Here is an 18,042-nt window from a genome sequence, read left to right as displayed (position 1 = left end):
CACAGTGTTGGTGAGCATTATTATTTTTTATTTTTATTTCTTTTTCCCTCATAGACTACATGAGGACCTTGGTTATTCCTGCATTCACTCCTCCCAGTTCACCTTCCTCCCTCTCCTAGGTCCATGCCTCCTATGTTTGGGTTCAGAAATTAGCAGACCTCCCAGGGGTATCAACTGAACACGGCACAGTGAGATATAGGAGAGCAGGCACAAACCCTCTCATCAAGGCTGGAAGGGACAAGGCAGTAGGAGGGAAGGGGTCCCAAGATCAAGGGAAAGTGTCAGAGATACCTTCACTCCCAGAGTGAGGAGTCCCACAAGAACATCAAACGATCATTTATATTTGCAGAGGACCTAATGCAGACCAATACAGACTCCCTGATTGTCAACTTGATCTCTGTGAGCCTGTGTGAGTCTTGGTTAGTTAATTCTGTGGGCCAGGCTTTCTCTATGCCCAGGGTTTTGCTGTGGGTATCATATTTTAGGGAGCAATTTTTAAACTGAGTCCAGCAACTGATATACATGTGTAGTAAAATCTAGGAGACACCATTCTCTTATGCATGCTCACTTTGGTCATTTGATGAACTCACTACAGTTGGAGATTGTTTATGGCTTGGCAGGAGGTCTGGATTTCCAGTTGATAGTTATGTGGATAGAATTTTTACATTGACCCTCTGGGAAAACATCCAGGTTTAGTCCATGGCAAGGTGAATACTCACTCTAACAAGGAAGCATAGCTTCCCTCATGTGGCCACAAGTATCTGTAATAGATACGAAGAGGAGCTGAGGAATATAGAAGGGTCAAGTGGGACAAAAACAGGGAAGTCTGTCAGTGTGAATGAAAAGAGATGAATAAAATCTGGATGGGCCATTTCTCCCATCTCTCAGGGTAAAAGTCTGCACTCCAACAGACAGATCTTATAATGCACTTCACACCCACCCCAACATGTGGGAGTTATGTGTCTTTCTGGCTTATGTGTCAAGTGACACATGGGTGTGTTGTGCACACACCATGCATTTTTCAAGACATTCATCTTACAGGGACATTCCTTGGTTAAGGAATATGGCCACAGTCCCTAATCTGAGCCTTGCACCCAACAAGTTCTCAGAGAGGACACTCCTGAGAACTAAGCTGCATGAGATTTCGCACTGGATACAGGGCAACTTTGCTCACCTAGTCAGTCCATTTCTTAGAAATGGTAGGTTGTATCATTTTAGAAAATGTTTAACTCTGATTTCCCTACAGAGCCCTCTGAAAGGTACCCATTGGTCACTCCAAATATCACCCAATGAGAAATTGAAGAAACACTGAAGAAATCATTGTTCCTAGCGTCTGTTTCTGCCAAAATCATCAAGAGATCACTGAAGAGGTAGGTTCACCTTCCTTCAGATATGAATATAGAGTGTGAGAATCACCATGGTTCTGAATGAAAGTTCAGGAGCGTTGTGGAGAAGAGGAAGAGGATGCTGGCCTCTTCCCCATTCAGATTTGAAGCTCTGAGTTGGAGCAGAGGACTCTGTCAGTATTAGCATTCTGCACAGAGAGCAGTTGCCAGGAGCTAAGGTACACCTGTGGTGTACTGTATGTCAGGCTCTGTTCAAAATGCCCATTTTCAAATTTCCCTCAACCATCACAAAGTAATCTTCCAATGTGGGACCCATAGGAACCTTCCCTCTTTCACAAAGATGACTTCAGTGCTAAGAGATGCAGCACAGTGTGTCCTCCAAATGATAGAGCTGGGACAGAGAGACAAGTTCAAAAATGGTGACTTGGGACATAGAAAAAGTTCACAAGTGATAAGGCTGGGACATAGACTCAAGGTCATAAATGGTGGGGATGGGGCATAGAGAAATGATCCCACATGATAGAGCTAGAACATAGGCACAAGCTTACAAAGGGTGCATCTTGGTATAGATGCAAGCTCAGAAATGGTGCGAATGGGACATAGATGCAATCTTGTAGCTGGGACATAGACACAAGCTCACAAACTGTGGGGCTTGGACAGAGATGCAGTGGTTCAGCCAGTGTATACACATATGCTTCCCAATAGTGCAACTGGGACACAAACACAAGGAATGTGAACACAAAACTGGCAACACTTGGGAGGAAGAGGCAGACAGAAGTCTGTGAGTTTGAGGCCAGCCTGGCCTACTAAGTGAGTTCCAGGACAGCCAGGATATGCTGAGAAATGACTTCTGGGAAAATGAAGGAAGGGAAGGGAGGGAGGGAAATATGGAGTGAGGGAGGGAGCAAGAAATGAAAAAAGACAAGAGAATAAAGAGAGAAGACAAAAAGGGAAACAGAAAAGACAAGAAAAATGAAAAGAAAAAAAAGGGAAGAAAGAAGTGCTGACCCAGCAGGTAGTCTCTCAAAATCCTCTCAGGACCCACTAAAGCTCTATCAGTGACCTTCAAGAAGTCTGCCCTTACAGTAAAGGCTGGTTGTCCTCAACTGACACCACCACTAACACCTATGTCATAGTATTACCTCCAAGGAGGAAATAGTATAGAGCCCATGCTTTCTTTTTACCCACAGAGTAGCGCCTGTAGGGTCTTTGCACCGAGAAGTGTGATTCAAGAGTCTTGCAAAGGCACTCAGAGAAAATCAGAATTATGAAGATTAGCAAACCCAGAAGCTACTAATTAAATGAATCTTTGAAACACCCCTTTCCCCCTTCCATACTAGGGACTGGCACCTCACAGTTCCACTTATTTCTCTTGAGAGTAAGGGTTAGAAGAGGAGCATCAGAATCATGGCCCATGAGAGCAGGTGGACACTCCTAGAAAAGTGAGGGGAGGCATGAGGTGGGAGCTGTACAGATGATACCAATTGCACTTGCAATTGCAAAGGAGGGGGAGGTCTCCTAAAATGAAGCAAAGATTCTCTCTCCCTCCTTTTGAAGTAGGTGAATTACACCTAAGTGCAGAAATCTACAAGGTTGGAGACACTGTGTGTCTTTGCCAAATGTGAACCCAATAAAGCCCATGTGGCCTGAAAGTGAAATGTACTATGGTTGGACAGACAGACATCTGCTTTAAGGGATATATCCCCTACAGGAGAGAAGTCTAACCCACATTCTAATAGTTTGCCTACAAACAAGGTTGGATTATTCCTTGTCTCTTCAGAGTTGTTTTTAAACCTGAGATCTTCTTTTGCTTTTATTTGATTTTTTTAATTTATATTTTAAATGTTATTCCCTTTCCGGATTTGCACTCCAGAAACCTGCTATCCCATCCCTCTTCTCCTTGCTTCTATAAGGGAGCTTCCCTCTACTCCCTCCAACCTCCCTGTCCTGAATATCCCCTACACTGGGGCATCAGATGGTGGTTTAGTCCCTGAGAGCTCTGGGGGCAGATCTGGTAGTTTGATATTATTGTTCTTAAGTGTTTGCAAACCCCTTCAACACCTTTAGTTCTTTCTCTAACTCCTCCTTTGTGGAACCCTTTCTCAGTTCAATGGTTGGCTGCGAGCATCCGCCTCTGTATTTGTCATGCTCTGGCAGAGCTTCTCAGGAGACAGCTATATCAGGCTCCTGTCAGTATTCACTTCTTAGCATCTACAATACTGTCTGTGTTTGGTGGTTATATATGGGCTGGATCCCATGGTGGGACAGTTTCTGGATGGCCTTTCCTTCAGTATCTGCTCCATACTTCCTTCATATTTCCTCCTGTGAGTATTTTTGTTCCCCCTTCTAAGAAGATCTGAAGCATCCACACTTTTGTTTTCTGTCTTCTTGAGCTTCATGTGGTTTGAAAATTGTATCTTGGGTATTCCGAGCTTTTGGGCTAATATCTGCTTATCAGTGTGTGCATACCACGTGTATTATTTTGTGATTGGGTTTCCTCACTCAGGATGTTATTTTCTAGTTCAACCCATTGGCCTAAGAATTTCATGAGGTCATTGTTTTTAATGGCTGAGTAGTACTCCGTTGTCTAAATGTACCACATTTTCTCTCTCTATTCCTCTTGTGAAGGACATCTGGGTTCTTTCCAGGTTCTGGCTATTATGAATAAGGCTGCTATGAACATAGTGGAGCATGTGTCCTTGTTATATGTTGGAACACCTTTCAGGTATATGCCCAGGAGTGGTACTCATTGGTGATTTAGACCCTGGGAGCTCTGCTAGTTTCAGGTTGGTTGATGTTGTTTTTCTAACTCCTGCATTGGCCTCCCCTTGTCCAGTCCAATGATTAGCTGCAAGCATCCTCCTCTGTATCAGTAGGGCTATTGGAGAGCCTCTGAGGACACACCCACATCTGGCTCCTTTCAGCAAGCACTTCTTGGTATCAGCAAGAGTAACTGGCCTTGGTGGCTGCATATGTGACGGATGCCCAGGTTGGGCAGTCTCTGTATGACCTTTCTTTCAGTACCTACTCCATTCTTTGTCCCTGTATTTCTTCCCATGAGTATTTTGTTCTCCCTTCTAAGAAGGAATGAAGCATACTCATTTTGGTCTTCCTTCCTCTTGAGGTGCATATAAACTGTGAATTTTTCCTTACGTATTCCAAGTTTTTGGGCTAATATCTGCTTATCAGTGAGTGGATACCATGTGTGTTCTTTTGTGACTGGGTTACCACATCAGGATATTTTCTAGTTCCATCCATTTGTCCAAGCATTTCCTGAAGTCATTGTTTTTATTTTTTTATTGGATATTTTTATTCACATTTCAAAGGTTACTCCCTTTCCCAGTTTCCTGGCCCTAAGCCCCCTATTCTATCCCCTTCCACTTCTTCTATAAGGGTGTTCCTCCTCCCCAAACACTCTCCCTTCCTGCCTCCTCCCCAGACATTCCCATATGCTGGGGGGGTCTGATATTGGGAAAACCAAGGGCTCCTCCTCCCATTGGTACCGAACAAGGCCGTCCTCTGCTACATATGCAGGTGGAGCCATGGGTCTGTCCATGTGTGGTGTTTGGGTACTGAATTAGTCCCTGAGAGCTCTGATTGATTGTTTTTTTTTCCAAATGAATGTATAAATTGCTCGTAATCTTTGAAGAATTGAGTTGGAATTTTGATTGGGATTGCATTGAATCTGTAGATTGCTTTTGGTAAAATGGCCATTTTTCCTATATTAATCTTACCAATTCATGAGCATTAGAAGTCTTTCCGTCTCCTGAGATCTTCAATTTTTTTTTCAGAGACTCAAAGTTCTTGTCATACAGATTTTTTACTTGCTTGTATAGTGTCATTCCAAGGCATTTTATATTATTTGTGGCTATTATTTTTTTTATTAACTTGAGTATTTCTTATATACATTTCGAGTGTTATTCCCTTTCCCGGATTCCGGGCAAACATCCCCCTCCCCCCTCCCCTTCCTTATGGTTGTTCCCCTCCCAACCCTCCCCCCATTGCCGCCCTCCCCCCATAGACTAGTTCACTGGGGGTTCAGTCTTAGCAGGACCCAGGGCTTCCCCTTCCACTGGTGCTCTTACTAGGATATTCATTGCTACCTATGGGGTCAGAGTCCAGGGTCAGTCCATGTATAGTCTTTAGGTAGTGGCTTAGTCCCTGGAAGCTCTGGTTGCTTGGCATTGTTGTACTTTTGGGGTCTCGAGCCCCTTCAAGCTCTTCCAGTTCTTTCTCTGATTCCTTCAATAGGGGACCTATTCTCAGTTCAGTGGTTTGCTGCTGGCATTCGCCTCTGTATTTGCTGTATTCTGGCTGTGTCTCTCAGGAGCGATCTACATCCGGCTCCTGTCGGTCTGCACTTCTTTGCTTCATCCATCTTGTCTAATTGGGTGGCTGTATATGTATGGGCCACATGTGGGGCAGGCTCTGAATGGGTGTTCCTTCAGTCTCTGTTTTAATCTTTGCCTCTCCCTTCCCTGCCAAGGGTATTCTTTTTCCTCATTTAAAGAAGGAGTGAAGCATTCACATTTTGATCATCCGTCTTGAGTTTCGTTTGTTCTAGGGATCTAGGGTAATTTAAGCATTTGGGCTAATAGCCACTTATCAATGAGTGCATACCATGTATGTCTTTCTGTGATTGGGTTAGCTCACTCAGGATGATATTTTCCAGTTCCAACCATTTGCCTACGAATTTCATAAACTCGTTGTTTTTGATAGCTGAGTAATATTCCACTGTGTAGATGTACCACATTTTCTGTATCCATTCCTCTGTTGAAGGGCATCTCGGTTCTTTCCATTTTCTGGCTATTATAAATAAGGCTGCGATGAACATAGTGGAGCACATTTCACTTTTATATGTTGAGGCATCTTTTGGGTATATGCCCAAGAGAGGTATAGCTGGATCCTCAGGCAGTTCAATGTCCAATTTTCTGAGGAACCTCCAGACTGATTTCCAGAATGGTTTTACCAGTCTGCAATCCCACCAACAATGGAGGAGTGTTCCTCTTTCTCCACATCCTCGCCAGCATCTGCTGTCACCTGAGTTTTTGATCTTAGCCATTCTCACTGGTGTGAGGTGAAATCTCAGGGTTGTTTTGATTTGCATTTCCCTTATGACTAAAGATGCTGAACATTTCTTTAGGTGTTTCTCAGCCATTCGGCATTCCTCAGCTGTGAATTCTTTGTTTAGCTCTGAACCCCATTTTTTTTTTTCTTTTCGGAGCTGGGGACCGAACCCAGGGCCTTGCGCTTGCTAGGCAAGCGCTCTACCGCTGAGCTAAATCCCCAACCCCCTTGAACCCCATTTTTTAATAGGGTTATTTGTTTCCCTGTGGTCTAACTTCTTGAGTTCTTTGTATATTTTGGATATAAGGCCTCTATCTGTTGTAGGATTGGTAAAGATCTTTTCCCAATCTGTTTGTTGCCGTTTTGTCCTAACCACAGTGTCCTTTGCCTTACAGAAGCTTTGCAGTTTTATGAGATCCCATTTGTCGATTCTTGATCTTAGAGCATAAGCCATTGGTGTTTTGTTCAGGAAATTTTTTCCAGTGCCCATGTGTTCCAGATGCTTCCCTAGTTTTTCTTCTATTAGTTTGAGTGTGTCTGGTTTGATGTGGAGGTCCTTGATCCACTTGGACTTAAGCTTTCTACAGGGTGATAAGGATGGATCGATCTGCATTCTTCTACATGTTGCCCTCCAGTTGAACCAGCACCATTTGCTGAAAATGCTATCTTTTTTCCATTGGATGGTTTTGGCTCCTTTGTCAAAAATCAAGTGACCATAGGTGTGTGGGTTCATTTCTGGGTCTTCAATTCTATTCCATTGGTCTATCTGTCTGTCTCTGTACCAATACCATGCAGTTTTTATCACCATTGCTCTGTCATACTGCTTGAGTTCAGGGATAGTGATTCCCCCTCAAGTCCTTTTATTGTTGAGGATAGCTTTAGCTATCCTGGGTTTTTTGTTATTCCAGATGAATTTGCAAATTGTTCTGTCTAACTCTTTGAAGAATTGGATTGGTATTTTGATGGGGATTGCATTGAATCTGTAGATTGCTTTTGGTAAAATGGCCATTTTTACTATATTAATCCTGCCAATCCATGAGCATGGGAGATCTTTCCATCTTCTGAGGTCTTCTTCAATTTCTTTCCTCAGTGTCTTGAAGTTCTTATTGTACAGATCTTTTACTTGCTTGGTTAAAGTCACACCGAGGTACTTTATATTATTTGGGTCTATTATGAAGGGTGTCGTTTCCCTAATTTCTTTCTCAGCTTGTTTCTCTTTTGTATAGAGGAAGGCAACTGATTTATTTGAGTTAATTTTATACCCAGCCACTTTGCTGAAGTTGTTTATCAGCTTTAGTAGTTCTCTGGTGGAACTTTTGGGATCACTTAAATATACTATCATGTCATCTGCAAATAGTGATATTTTGACCTCTTCTTTTCCGATCTGTATCCCCTTGATCTCCTTTTGTTGTCTGATTGCTCTGGCTAGAACTTCAAGAACTATATTGAATAAGTAGGGAGAGAGTGGGCAGCCTTGTCTAGTCCCTGATTTTAGTGGGATTGCTTCAAGTTTCTCTCCATTTAGTTTAATGTTAGCAACTGGTTTGCTGTATATGGCTTTTACTATATTAGGTATGGGCCTTGAATTCCTATTCTTTCCAGGACTTTTATCATGAAGGGGTGTTGAATTTTGTCAAATGCTTTCTCAGCATCTAATGAAATGATCATGTGGTTCTGTTCTTTCAGTTTGTTTATATAATGGATCACGTTGATGGTTTTCCGTATATTAAACCATCCCTGCATGCCTGGGATGAAGCCTACTTGATCATGGTGGATGATTGTTTTGATGTGCTCTTGAATTCGGTTTGCCAGAATTTTATTGAGTATTTTTGCATCGATATTCATAAGGGAAATTGGTCTGAAGTTCTCTTTCTTTGTTGTGTCTTTGTGTGGTTTAGGTATAAGAGTAATTGTGGCTTCGTAGAAGGAATTCGGTAGGGCTCCATCTGTTTCAATTTTGTGGAATAGTTTGGATAATATTGGTATGAGGTCTTCTATGAAGGTTTGATAGAATTCTGCACTAAACCCGTCTGGACCTGGGCTCTTTTTGGTTGGGAGACCTTTAATGACTGCTTCTATTTCCTTAGGAGTTATGGGGTTGTTTAACTGGTTTATCTGTTCCTGATTTAACTTCGATACCTGGTATCTGTCTAGGAAATTGTCCATTTCCTGAAGATTTTCAAATTTTGTTGAATATAGGTTTTTATAGTAAGATCTGATGATTTTTTGAATTTCCTCTGAATCTGTAGTTATGTCTCCCTTTTCATTTCTGATTTTGTTAATTTGGACGCACTCTCTGTGTCCTCTCGTTAGTCTGGCTAAGGGTTTATCTATCTTGTTGATTTTCTCAAAGAACCAACTTTTGGTTCTGTTGATTCTTTCTATGGTCCTTTTTGTTTCTACTTGGTTGATTTCAGCTCTGAGTTTGATTATTTCCTGCCTTCTACTCCTCCTGGGTGTATTTGCTTCTTTTTGTTCTAGAGCTTTTAGGTGTGCTGTCAAGCTGCTGACATATGCTCTTTCCTGTTTCTTTCTGCAGGCACTCAGCGCTATGAGTTTTCCTCTTAGCACAGCTTTCATTGTGTCCCATAAGTTTGAGTATGTTGTATCTTCATTTTCATTAAATTCTAAAAAGTTTTTAATTTCTTTCTTTATTTCTTCCTTGACCAGGTTATCATTGAGTAGAGCATTGTTCAATTTCCACGTATATGTGGGCATTCTTCCCTTATTGTTATTGAAGACCAGTTTTAGGCCGTGGTGGTCCGATAGCACGCATGGGATTATTTCTATCTTTCTGTACCTGTTGAGGCCCGTTTTTTGACCAATTATATGGTCAATTTTGGAGAAAGTACCATGAGGAGCTGAGAAGAAGGTATATCCTTTTGCTTTCGGATAGAATGTTCTATAAATATCCGTTAAGTCCATTTGGCTCATGACTTCTCTTAGTCTGTCGACATCACTGTTTAATTTCTGTTTCCATGATCTGTCCATTGATGAGAGTGGGGTGTTGAAATCTCCCACTATTATTGTGTGAGGTGCAATGTGTGTTTTGAGCTTTAGTAAGGTTTCTTTTACGTATGTAGGTGCCCTTGTATTTGGGGCATAGATATTTAGGGTTGAGAGTTCATCTTGGTGGATTTTTCCTTTGATGAATATGAAGTGTCCTTCCTTATCTTTTTTGATGACTTTTAGTTGGAAATTGATTTTATTTGATATTATAATGGCTACTCCAGCTTGCTTCTTCTGACCATTTGCTTGGAAAGTTGTTTTCCAGCCTTTCACTCTGAGGTAGTGTTTGTCTTTGTCTCTGAGGTGTGTTTCCTGTAGGCAGCAGAATGCAGGGTCCTCGTTGCGTATCCAGTTTGTTAATCTATGTCTTTTTATTGGGGAGTTGAGGCCAGTGATATTGAGAGATATTAAGGAATAGTGATTATTGTTTTCTTTTATATTCATATTTGGATGTGAGGTTTGTTTGTGTGCTTTCATTCACTTTGTTTTGTTGCCAAGACGATTAGTTTCTTGCTTCTAGGTTATAGCTTGCCTCCTTATGTTGGGCTTTACCATTTATTATCCTTTATAGTGCTGGATTTGTAGAAAGATATTGTGTAAATTTGGTTTTGTCATGGAATATCTTGGTTTCTCCATCAATGTTAATTGAGAGTTTTGCTGGATACAGTAACCTGGGCTGGCATTTGTGTTCTCTTAGTGTGTGTATGACATCAGTCCAGGATTTTCTGGCCTTCATAGTTTCTGGCGAGAAGTCTGGTGTGATTCTGATAGGTCTCCCTTTATATGTTACTTGACCTTTTTCCCTTACTGCTTTTAATATTCTTTCTTTATTTTGTGCGTTTGGTGTTTTGACAATTATGTGACGGGAGGTGTTTCTTTTCTGGTCCAATCTATTTGGAGTTCTGTAGGCTTCTTGTATGCCTATGGGTATCTCTTTTTTTAGGTTAGGGAAGTTTTCTTCTATGATTTTGTTGAAGATATTTACTGGTCCTTTGAGCTGGGAGTCTTCACTCTCTTCTATACCTATTATCCTTAGGTTTGATCTTCTCATTGAGTCCTGGATTTCCTGTATGTTTTGGACCAGTAGCTTTTTCCGCTTTACATTATCTTTGACAGTTGAGTCAATGATTTCTATGGAATCTTCTGCTCCTGAGATTCTCTCTTCCATCTCTTGTATTTTGTTGGTGAAGCTTGTATCTACAGCTCCTTGTCTCTTCTTTTGGTTTTCTATATCCAGGGTTGTTTCCATGTGTTCTTTCTTGATTGCTTCTATTTCCATTTTTAATTCCTTCAACTGTTTGATTGTGTTTTCCTGGAATTCTTTCAGGGATTTTTGTGCCTCCTCTCTATGGGCTTCTACTTGTTTATTTATGTTTTCCTGGAATTCTTTCAGGGATTTTTGCGATTCTTTCAGGCATTTTTGCGATTCCTCTCTGTAGGCTTCTACTTGTTCTCTAAGGGAGTTCTTCATGTCTTTCTTGAAGTCCTCCAGCATCATGATCAAATATGATTTTGAAACTAGATCTTGCTTTTCTGGTGTGTTTGGATATTCCGTGTTTGCTTTGGTGGGAGAATTGGGCTCCGATGATGCCATGTAGTCTTGGTTTCTGTTGCTTGTGTTCCTGCGCTTGCCTCTCGCCATCAGATTATCTCTAGTGTTACTTTGTTCTGCTATTTCTGACAGTGGCTAGACTGTCCTATAAGCCTTTGTGTCAGGAGTGCTGTAGACCTGTTTTCCTCTCTTTCAGTCAGTTATGGGGACAGAGTGTTCTGCTTTCGGGCGTGTAGTTTTTCCTTTCTACAGGTCTTCAGCTGTTCCTGTGGGCCTGTGTCTTGAGTTCACCAGGCCACTTTCTTGCAGCAGAAAATTTGGTCTTACCTGTGGTCCCGAGGCTCAAGTTCGCTCGTGGGGTGCTGCCCACGGGCTCTCTGCAGCGGCAGCAACCAGGAAGACCTGTGCTGCCCCTTCCGGGAGCTTCAGTGCACCAGGGTTCCAGATGGTCTTTGGCTTTTTCCTCTGGCGTCCGAGATGTGTGTGCAGGGAGCAGTCTCTTCTGGTTTCCCAGGCTTGTCTGCCTCTCTGAAGGTTTAGCTCTCCCTCCCACGGGATTTGGGTGCAGAGAACTGTTTATCCGGTCTGTTTCTTTCAGGTTCCGGTGGTGTCTCAGGCAGGGGTCCTGCCGCTCCTGGGCCCTCCCCCACGGGAGCCCAGAGGCCTTATACAGTTTCCTCTTGGGCCAGGGTTTTGGGCAGGGGTGAGCAGTGTTGGTGGTCTCTTCCACTCTGCAGCCTCAGGAGTGCCCACCTGACCAGGCGGTTGGGTCTCTCTCTCGCCGCGTCTGGGAGCAGAGAGCTGCTGCGGGCCGTGATCCTCGGGTGTGGGACTTCCGGTAAACACAGAACGTGCCTGGTCCTAGAGAAATTCTGCTTCCGTGTGTCCCAAGCTCACCAGGCAGCTTTCTTGCAGCAGAAAATTTGGTCTTACCTGTGGTCCCGAGGCTCAGGTTCGCTCTTGGGGTGCTGCCCAGGGGCTCTCTGCAGCGGCAGCAACCAGGAAGACCTGTGCCGCCCCTTCTGGGAGCTTCAGTGCACCAGGGTTCCAGATGGTCTTTGGCTTTTTCCTCTGGCGTCCGAGATGTGTGTGCAGGGAGCAGTCTCTTCTGGTTTCCCAGGCTTGTCTGCCTCTCTGAAGGTTTAGCTCTCCCTCCCACGGGATTTGGGTGCAGAGAACTGTTTATCCTATTTGTGGCTATCATGAAGGGTATTTTTACCCTAATTTATATCTCGGCCTGTTTATCCTTTGAGTAGAGGAAGGCTACTGATTAGTTTGAGTTAATTTTATATCCAGCCACTTGGGTGAAGTCGTTTACCAACTGCAGGAGTTCTGTGGTGTAATTTTTGGGACCACATAAGCATAGTACCATATCCCCAGCCAATAGTGATATTTGGGCTTCTTCCTTTCCAATTTGTATCCCTTTGACCTCGTATTCTTGCCTCATTTCTCTGGCTAGGGCATCAAATAATATATTGAATAGGTATGGAGAGAGTACGCAGCCCTGTGCAATTCCTGCTTTTAATGTGATTGTTTCAAGTTTCTCTCCATTTAGTTTGATGTTGGCTACTGGTTTGCTGAATATTTCTTTTACTGTGTTTAGGTATGGACCTTGAATTTCTGATCTTTATCATCATGAGATTTTTATCATGAAGGGGCTTTGAATTTTGTCAAATGTTTTCTCAGCTTCTAATGAGTTGACCATGTGGCTTGTTCTTTGAGTTTGTTTATATAGTGGATTATGTTGATGGACTTCTGTATATTCAACCATCCCTGCATCCCTCAGATGAAGCCTACTAGATCATTATATTATATTATATTATATTATATTATATTATATTATATTGTATTGTATTATATTATATTCGGTTTGCATGAATTTCATTGAGTATTTTGGGATTGATATTCATAAGGGAAATTGTTCTGAAGTTCTCTTTCTTTGTTGAGACTTTGTGTGGTATAGGTTATAAGAGTGATTCCATTATCATAGAAAGAATTGGGTAGTGTTTCTTCTGTTTCTATTTTGTGGAACAGTTTGAACAGTATTGGTTTGAGGTCTTCTTTGAATGTCTGATAGAATTCTGCACTTAACCCATCTGGTCCTTAGCTCATTTTTCTTGGGAGTCTTTTAATAATATTTCTATTTCTTTCGGGGTTTTGGGATTTTTAGATGGTTCATCTGATCCTGATTTAATTTTGTATCTGGTGTCTGTCTAGAAAATTGTCTACTTCATCTGAATTTTTCAGTTTTGTTGAGTATAGGCTTTTGTAGCAGGATCTGATGACTTTTTGAAATTTCCCTATTTTTTTTAGTTATGTCTCCCTTTTCATTTCTGATTTTGTTAATTTGGATACTCTTTCTGTGCCCTCTGATTATTCTGGTTTAGGGTTTATCTATCTTGTTGATTTTCTTAAAGAACCAGTTCCTGGTTTGGTTGATTCCTTGTATAGTTCTTTTTTTTCCTACATGGTGATTTCAGCACTGAGTTTGAATATTTCCTGCCATCTACTCCTCCTGGGTGTATTTGTTTCTTTTTGTTCTAGAGCGTTCAGGTGTGCTGTCAAGCTGCTATGGTATACTCCAATTTTCTTTGGAGGCACTGAGAGGTATGAATTTTCTTCTTATCACTGTTTTTGTGGTGTCCCATAAGTTTGGATACATTGTGCATTTCTTTTTGTTAAACTTTAAAACAGTCCTTAATTTCTTTATTTCTTCCTTGATCAAGTTATCATTGAGTAAAGCATTGTTCAGCTTCCATACATTTGGGTTTTCTGTAGTTTTTGTTGTTATCGAAGACCAGTCTGTAGTGATCTGATAGGATGCAGTGGATTATTTTGATCTTGTATCTCTTGAGGTCTGTTTTGTGAATGATTATATGATCAGTTTTTGAGAAGGTACCATGGATCTATATTCCTTTGTTTTTTGATGACATGTTCTAGAGATATTTTTAAAATTCTTTTGCTTCATAACCTCTGGTAATTTCATTGCATCCCTGTTTCGTTTCTGTTTTCATGACCTGTCCATTGGTGAGATTGGGGTGTTGAAATCATCCACTATTATTGTGTGAGGTGCAATGTGTGCTTTGAGCTTTAGTAAAGTTTCTTTTATGAATGTAGGTGCCCTTTCCTTTGGAGCATAGCTGTAGAAAATTGAGTGTCCATCCTGGTGGATTTTTCCTTTGATACATATTAAGTGGCCTGCCTTAATTTTTTGATAATTTCTGGTTGAAAGTTAATGTTATTTGATATTAGAAGGCTACTCCAGCTTGTTTCTTGGGACCATTTGCCTGAAAAATTGTTTTCCAAGCCTTTTATTTGTAGCAAGTGTTTGTTTTTATCACTGAGGTCAGTTTCCTGTATGCCGCAAAATGTGGAGTCCTTTTTATGTATCCAGTCTTTTAGTCTATGCCTTCTTATTGGGGAATTGAGTCCATTGATGTTGAGTGACATTAGAGATGAATGATTGTTATTATCTATTATTTTTGTTGTTAGAGGTGCAACTATGTTTGTGTGGCTATCTTCTTTTAGGTTAGATGAATAAAGATTAATTTCTTGCCTTTTCTAGGGTGTTCTTTCCCTACTTGTGTTGTGTACGTATTATCCTTTGTAGGGCTTTATTTGTGGAAAAATATTTGTAAATTTGGTTTTGTCATATAATATATTGGTTTATCCATCTATGGTAATTTAGAGTTTTGCTGGATGTCATATACAGGGCTGACATTTGTATTCTCTTACAGTCTGTATGACATCTGCCCTAGATCTTCTGGCTTCTATAGCCTCTGTTGAGAATCCTGGTGTAATTCTGATAGGTCTGCCTTTATACTTTTCTCTTCCTGCTTTTAATATTCTTTCTTTGCTTTGTGTATTTTGTCGTTTTACTATTATGCGACAGGAGGCATTTCTTTTCTGGTCCAATATATTTGGAGATCTGTAGGCTTCTTGTATGTTTGTGGACATCTCTTTCTTTAGGTTAGCAAAGTTTTCTTGTATAATTTTGTTGAAGGTATTTAACTCGTCCTTTAAGTTGGGAATCTTTGCTCTCTTCTATATGAATTATTCTTAGGTTTGATCTTCTCATTGTGTCCTTGATTTCCTGGATGTGTTGGGTTAGGCTCTTTTTGGTTTTTGCATTTTCTTTGACTGTTGTGTCAATGTTTTCTATGGTATCTTCTGCCCCTGAGTTTCTCTCTCTCCCTTGTATTCTGTTGGTGATGTTTCCATCTATAACTCCTGATCTCTTTCTTAGATTTTCTATCTCAAGTTTTGTCTCCCTTTGTGATTTCTTTATTGTTTCTACTTCCATTTTTAGATCCTGGATGTTTTTGTTCAATTCCTTCACCTGTTTGTTTGTGTTTTCCTGTAATTCTTTAAGGGATTTTTGTGTTTTCTCTTTAAAGGCTTCTGTTTAGCTCTTCCTAGTTTCTTTTCACCTTTGAACCATGGCCTATGGTATCCCCTGTTTGATCATGGAGAATGCAAATCTTTGAAGGTGAGGTGTTGACCACAGAATTCAATTGTTGTTTGGGGAATAATATATTCCATGGTTGATTTTTTTTTTTTTAGTTTTTTCTGCTTTCAAATAGTCTGGTATCTCCATTGCTACGAAAAGCAATGCAGTTCATATGTATTCACTCAGAAAGTTCTTCAAATTCTTCAGTTTTAGGGAGTGTGTGTGTGTGACTTCTCACCTGAATGTTCTGTGGATATTTTCTTCATCTGGTAGTCTTGGGAATAATTCGAGGTAGTCAGTTTACTGTCAGACACAGTCATGTCCTCTTCAGTTTGTCGTGAGTTTCCTTTCCTATTTTGGCTTTCATAGGTATTCCCCATTCATCTTTTCCTTTCCCTTCTTTAAGCAATTTCTCTTCAGCAGCAGAACATTTGTTATACAACGGTCGAATGGGAGAGCATTCATCTTTGTGGTCTCCAGATGGAGTTTCAGGGTCTGCTTCCATTGAGTCTGTCCATGTCTCCCACCATATACACACCTCTTTGTCCTCCTCTCAGTCTTGTCTTCCTTTGGTAAGTATGGGATCTTCAATGATCCCACTTGAGATCCCATACTTACATTTCCTGAAACCATATCTTGGAGGAAGCAGTCTCCTCCTGAGTGTTTGCTTCTACCATCTCCAAGATCCAGATTTGATGGCCGATCTGTCCATTTCCTGTTGCAGTAAAAATAATAAAGGACAGAACCAGTTCCCACATGCACCCTGGCAGTGGCTAGTTCTGGATCCAAGGGGCCATTTGAACTAGCACTAATTTAGCTCGTATTAATATCTCTCCCAGCAGCTTTCTGCTTGCAGCAAACTCTCTAGTTCCAGCTACTCTGCAAAATCATAGTTCTAAAAGTCTAGCAGTCGCTGGCTTATCGCAGCTCCCTGTCCGGTCCTCTGCCTGCACTCCAAGCAAGTGCCCCCCCGGTAGTTAAAAATATCAACTCCCACCGAGACAGGACTATATCCAATCACATTATGTAGAGGGAGTAAGGGCTTATAGGAAACATTAAAAAGAGGTTATTTGTTTCAAAAGACATGAGTATCTTAACACTAAGGAATGGTAATCTGTGTGTTCCACTCCCAGGAATTTTATCCTGGTTTGTTTGTTTGTTTGTTTGTTTGTTTTTGTAGCACAAATACTCAAAACTGCAGGCAAAGCTGTGCTAAAACAGATATTCCAAAGACAGAGTGTACCCTTTAACTGTGGGTGAGGTGGTACCATAAACAAAGCAAAACAAAATCAAATTATAACACAACACACCCAAATGAAAAACAGCTGCAGGAAGCAGTTTCAAACTAAGGTTTCCATCTCTGAAACCATGATAAGCATATTCCAACATGTGTGTCTGTGTAGGTGTGAACATATGTGTGTAGGTGCTCCAGGAGTGTGTGTAGCATGAGCTGTTTTCAATAGACCCGTTGTGTTTCTGATATGTTTTCTTTTCTTAGAAAAGATGGATGAAGACCAAAATAGAGAGAGTTCAAAATCACCTCAAAAGAAACTGAAGACAGTTGAATTCAAGAAAAAGAAACATGTCAGATTTCTGTTACCCTGCAAATCTGACAAGAAAAAGAAACCCTCTTCCCCAGGAGCTATCGATGAGGCAGTGTTCAGAAGTGAATGCCACTACCCCCAGAAGTGTGTGGGGAACATATCCAGAGTCTCTTTAGCAACAGGAACAGAAGCAATCTTTCAATCACCGTCCTGGGAAAAACTAACACTAGACCTCAGTAACTTGACGCTCAACCCTAAGACCACCCAGCCCTGTCTTGTGCAAGATACCACACAAAATGAGAACAAAATTCAGTGGCAGCGGAAAAGCAAAAGAGTGTTTAAAAAGGTTCTTCATGAATAGACAGAATGACTCTGAAACTGTCATCCTCACGAGTAGGAAGATCCAAACCTACGGGATCATGAGCACCAACATTTTTTTTTTTGAGAGCATGGTCAGGAGGAGTAATGATGTCCAACCTAGTGACAGTAATTCTGCCAGATCGCGATTGTAATCTATTCCACAAATGTAGCTGTCTTTTCTTTAGTAGTTTTGGCATCTTCCCTGAGGCATTCTGGGAAAAGATGCTCCTCAGCAAGGACGACCAGATAGCAATGTTTCTATACTCTCTATGCTGCTGTTTCCATGGGGATAGCTACTGCTTTCCCTCCCGCGGGTTTTTGGCTTTTCCTCCCTTACTTGTTGCCAATAAATTTACAATAACTATATAGGGCTTCTGGCTTGCTGTTTTCACACTGCTTCCATTCCATTTAATTGCCTGGAACCCAGAAGGCGCACTAGGTCTGATGGCTGTGTGTGTGTGTGTGTGTGTGTGTGTGTGTGTGTGTGTGTTTGTGTCTGTGTGTCTTTGTGTGTGTATGTGTGTAATATTTTTGTTTCAAAACCATTATACATAGATACAGAAGAATCTGAGCATGTAGAGCATTCTTCATCTAGTAGTTTCCCTGATAGTTTATCTTCAATTACAACAATACATCAAAAACGGGGCACAGATACTGGTATAATGGGTGAGATTTTTCTGTCCCTATATCTTATGTGCAAATCCATGCAAGCAC

General features: G+C 41.2%; 1 pseudogene across 1 annotated transcript; it reads left to right on the top strand.

Annotated features, from left to right (window-relative positions):
* The first annotated feature begins 1,281 nt into the window (after positions 1–1,281).
* Positions 1,282–17,338, top strand: LOC147998169 (uncharacterized; annotated as a pseudogene). Its single transcript, XR_015646940.1, has 2 exons — positions 1,282–1,370; positions 16,923–17,338. The product of XR_015646940.1 is annotated as an uncharacterized LOC147998169 (transcript).
* Positions 17,339–18,042: the final 704 nt, after the last annotated feature.

Source organism: Rattus norvegicus, chromosome X (genome assembly GCF_021556685.1).
Source record: "Rattus norvegicus strain SHRSP/BbbUtx chromosome X, alternate assembly SHRSP_T2T, whole genome shotgun sequence".
Classification (NCBI taxonomy): Eukaryota; Metazoa; Chordata; class Mammalia; order Rodentia; family Muridae; genus Rattus; species Rattus norvegicus.
The sequence above is the reverse complement of the archived record's forward strand: the minus strand, read 5'-3'. Positions and strand labels throughout refer to the sequence as shown.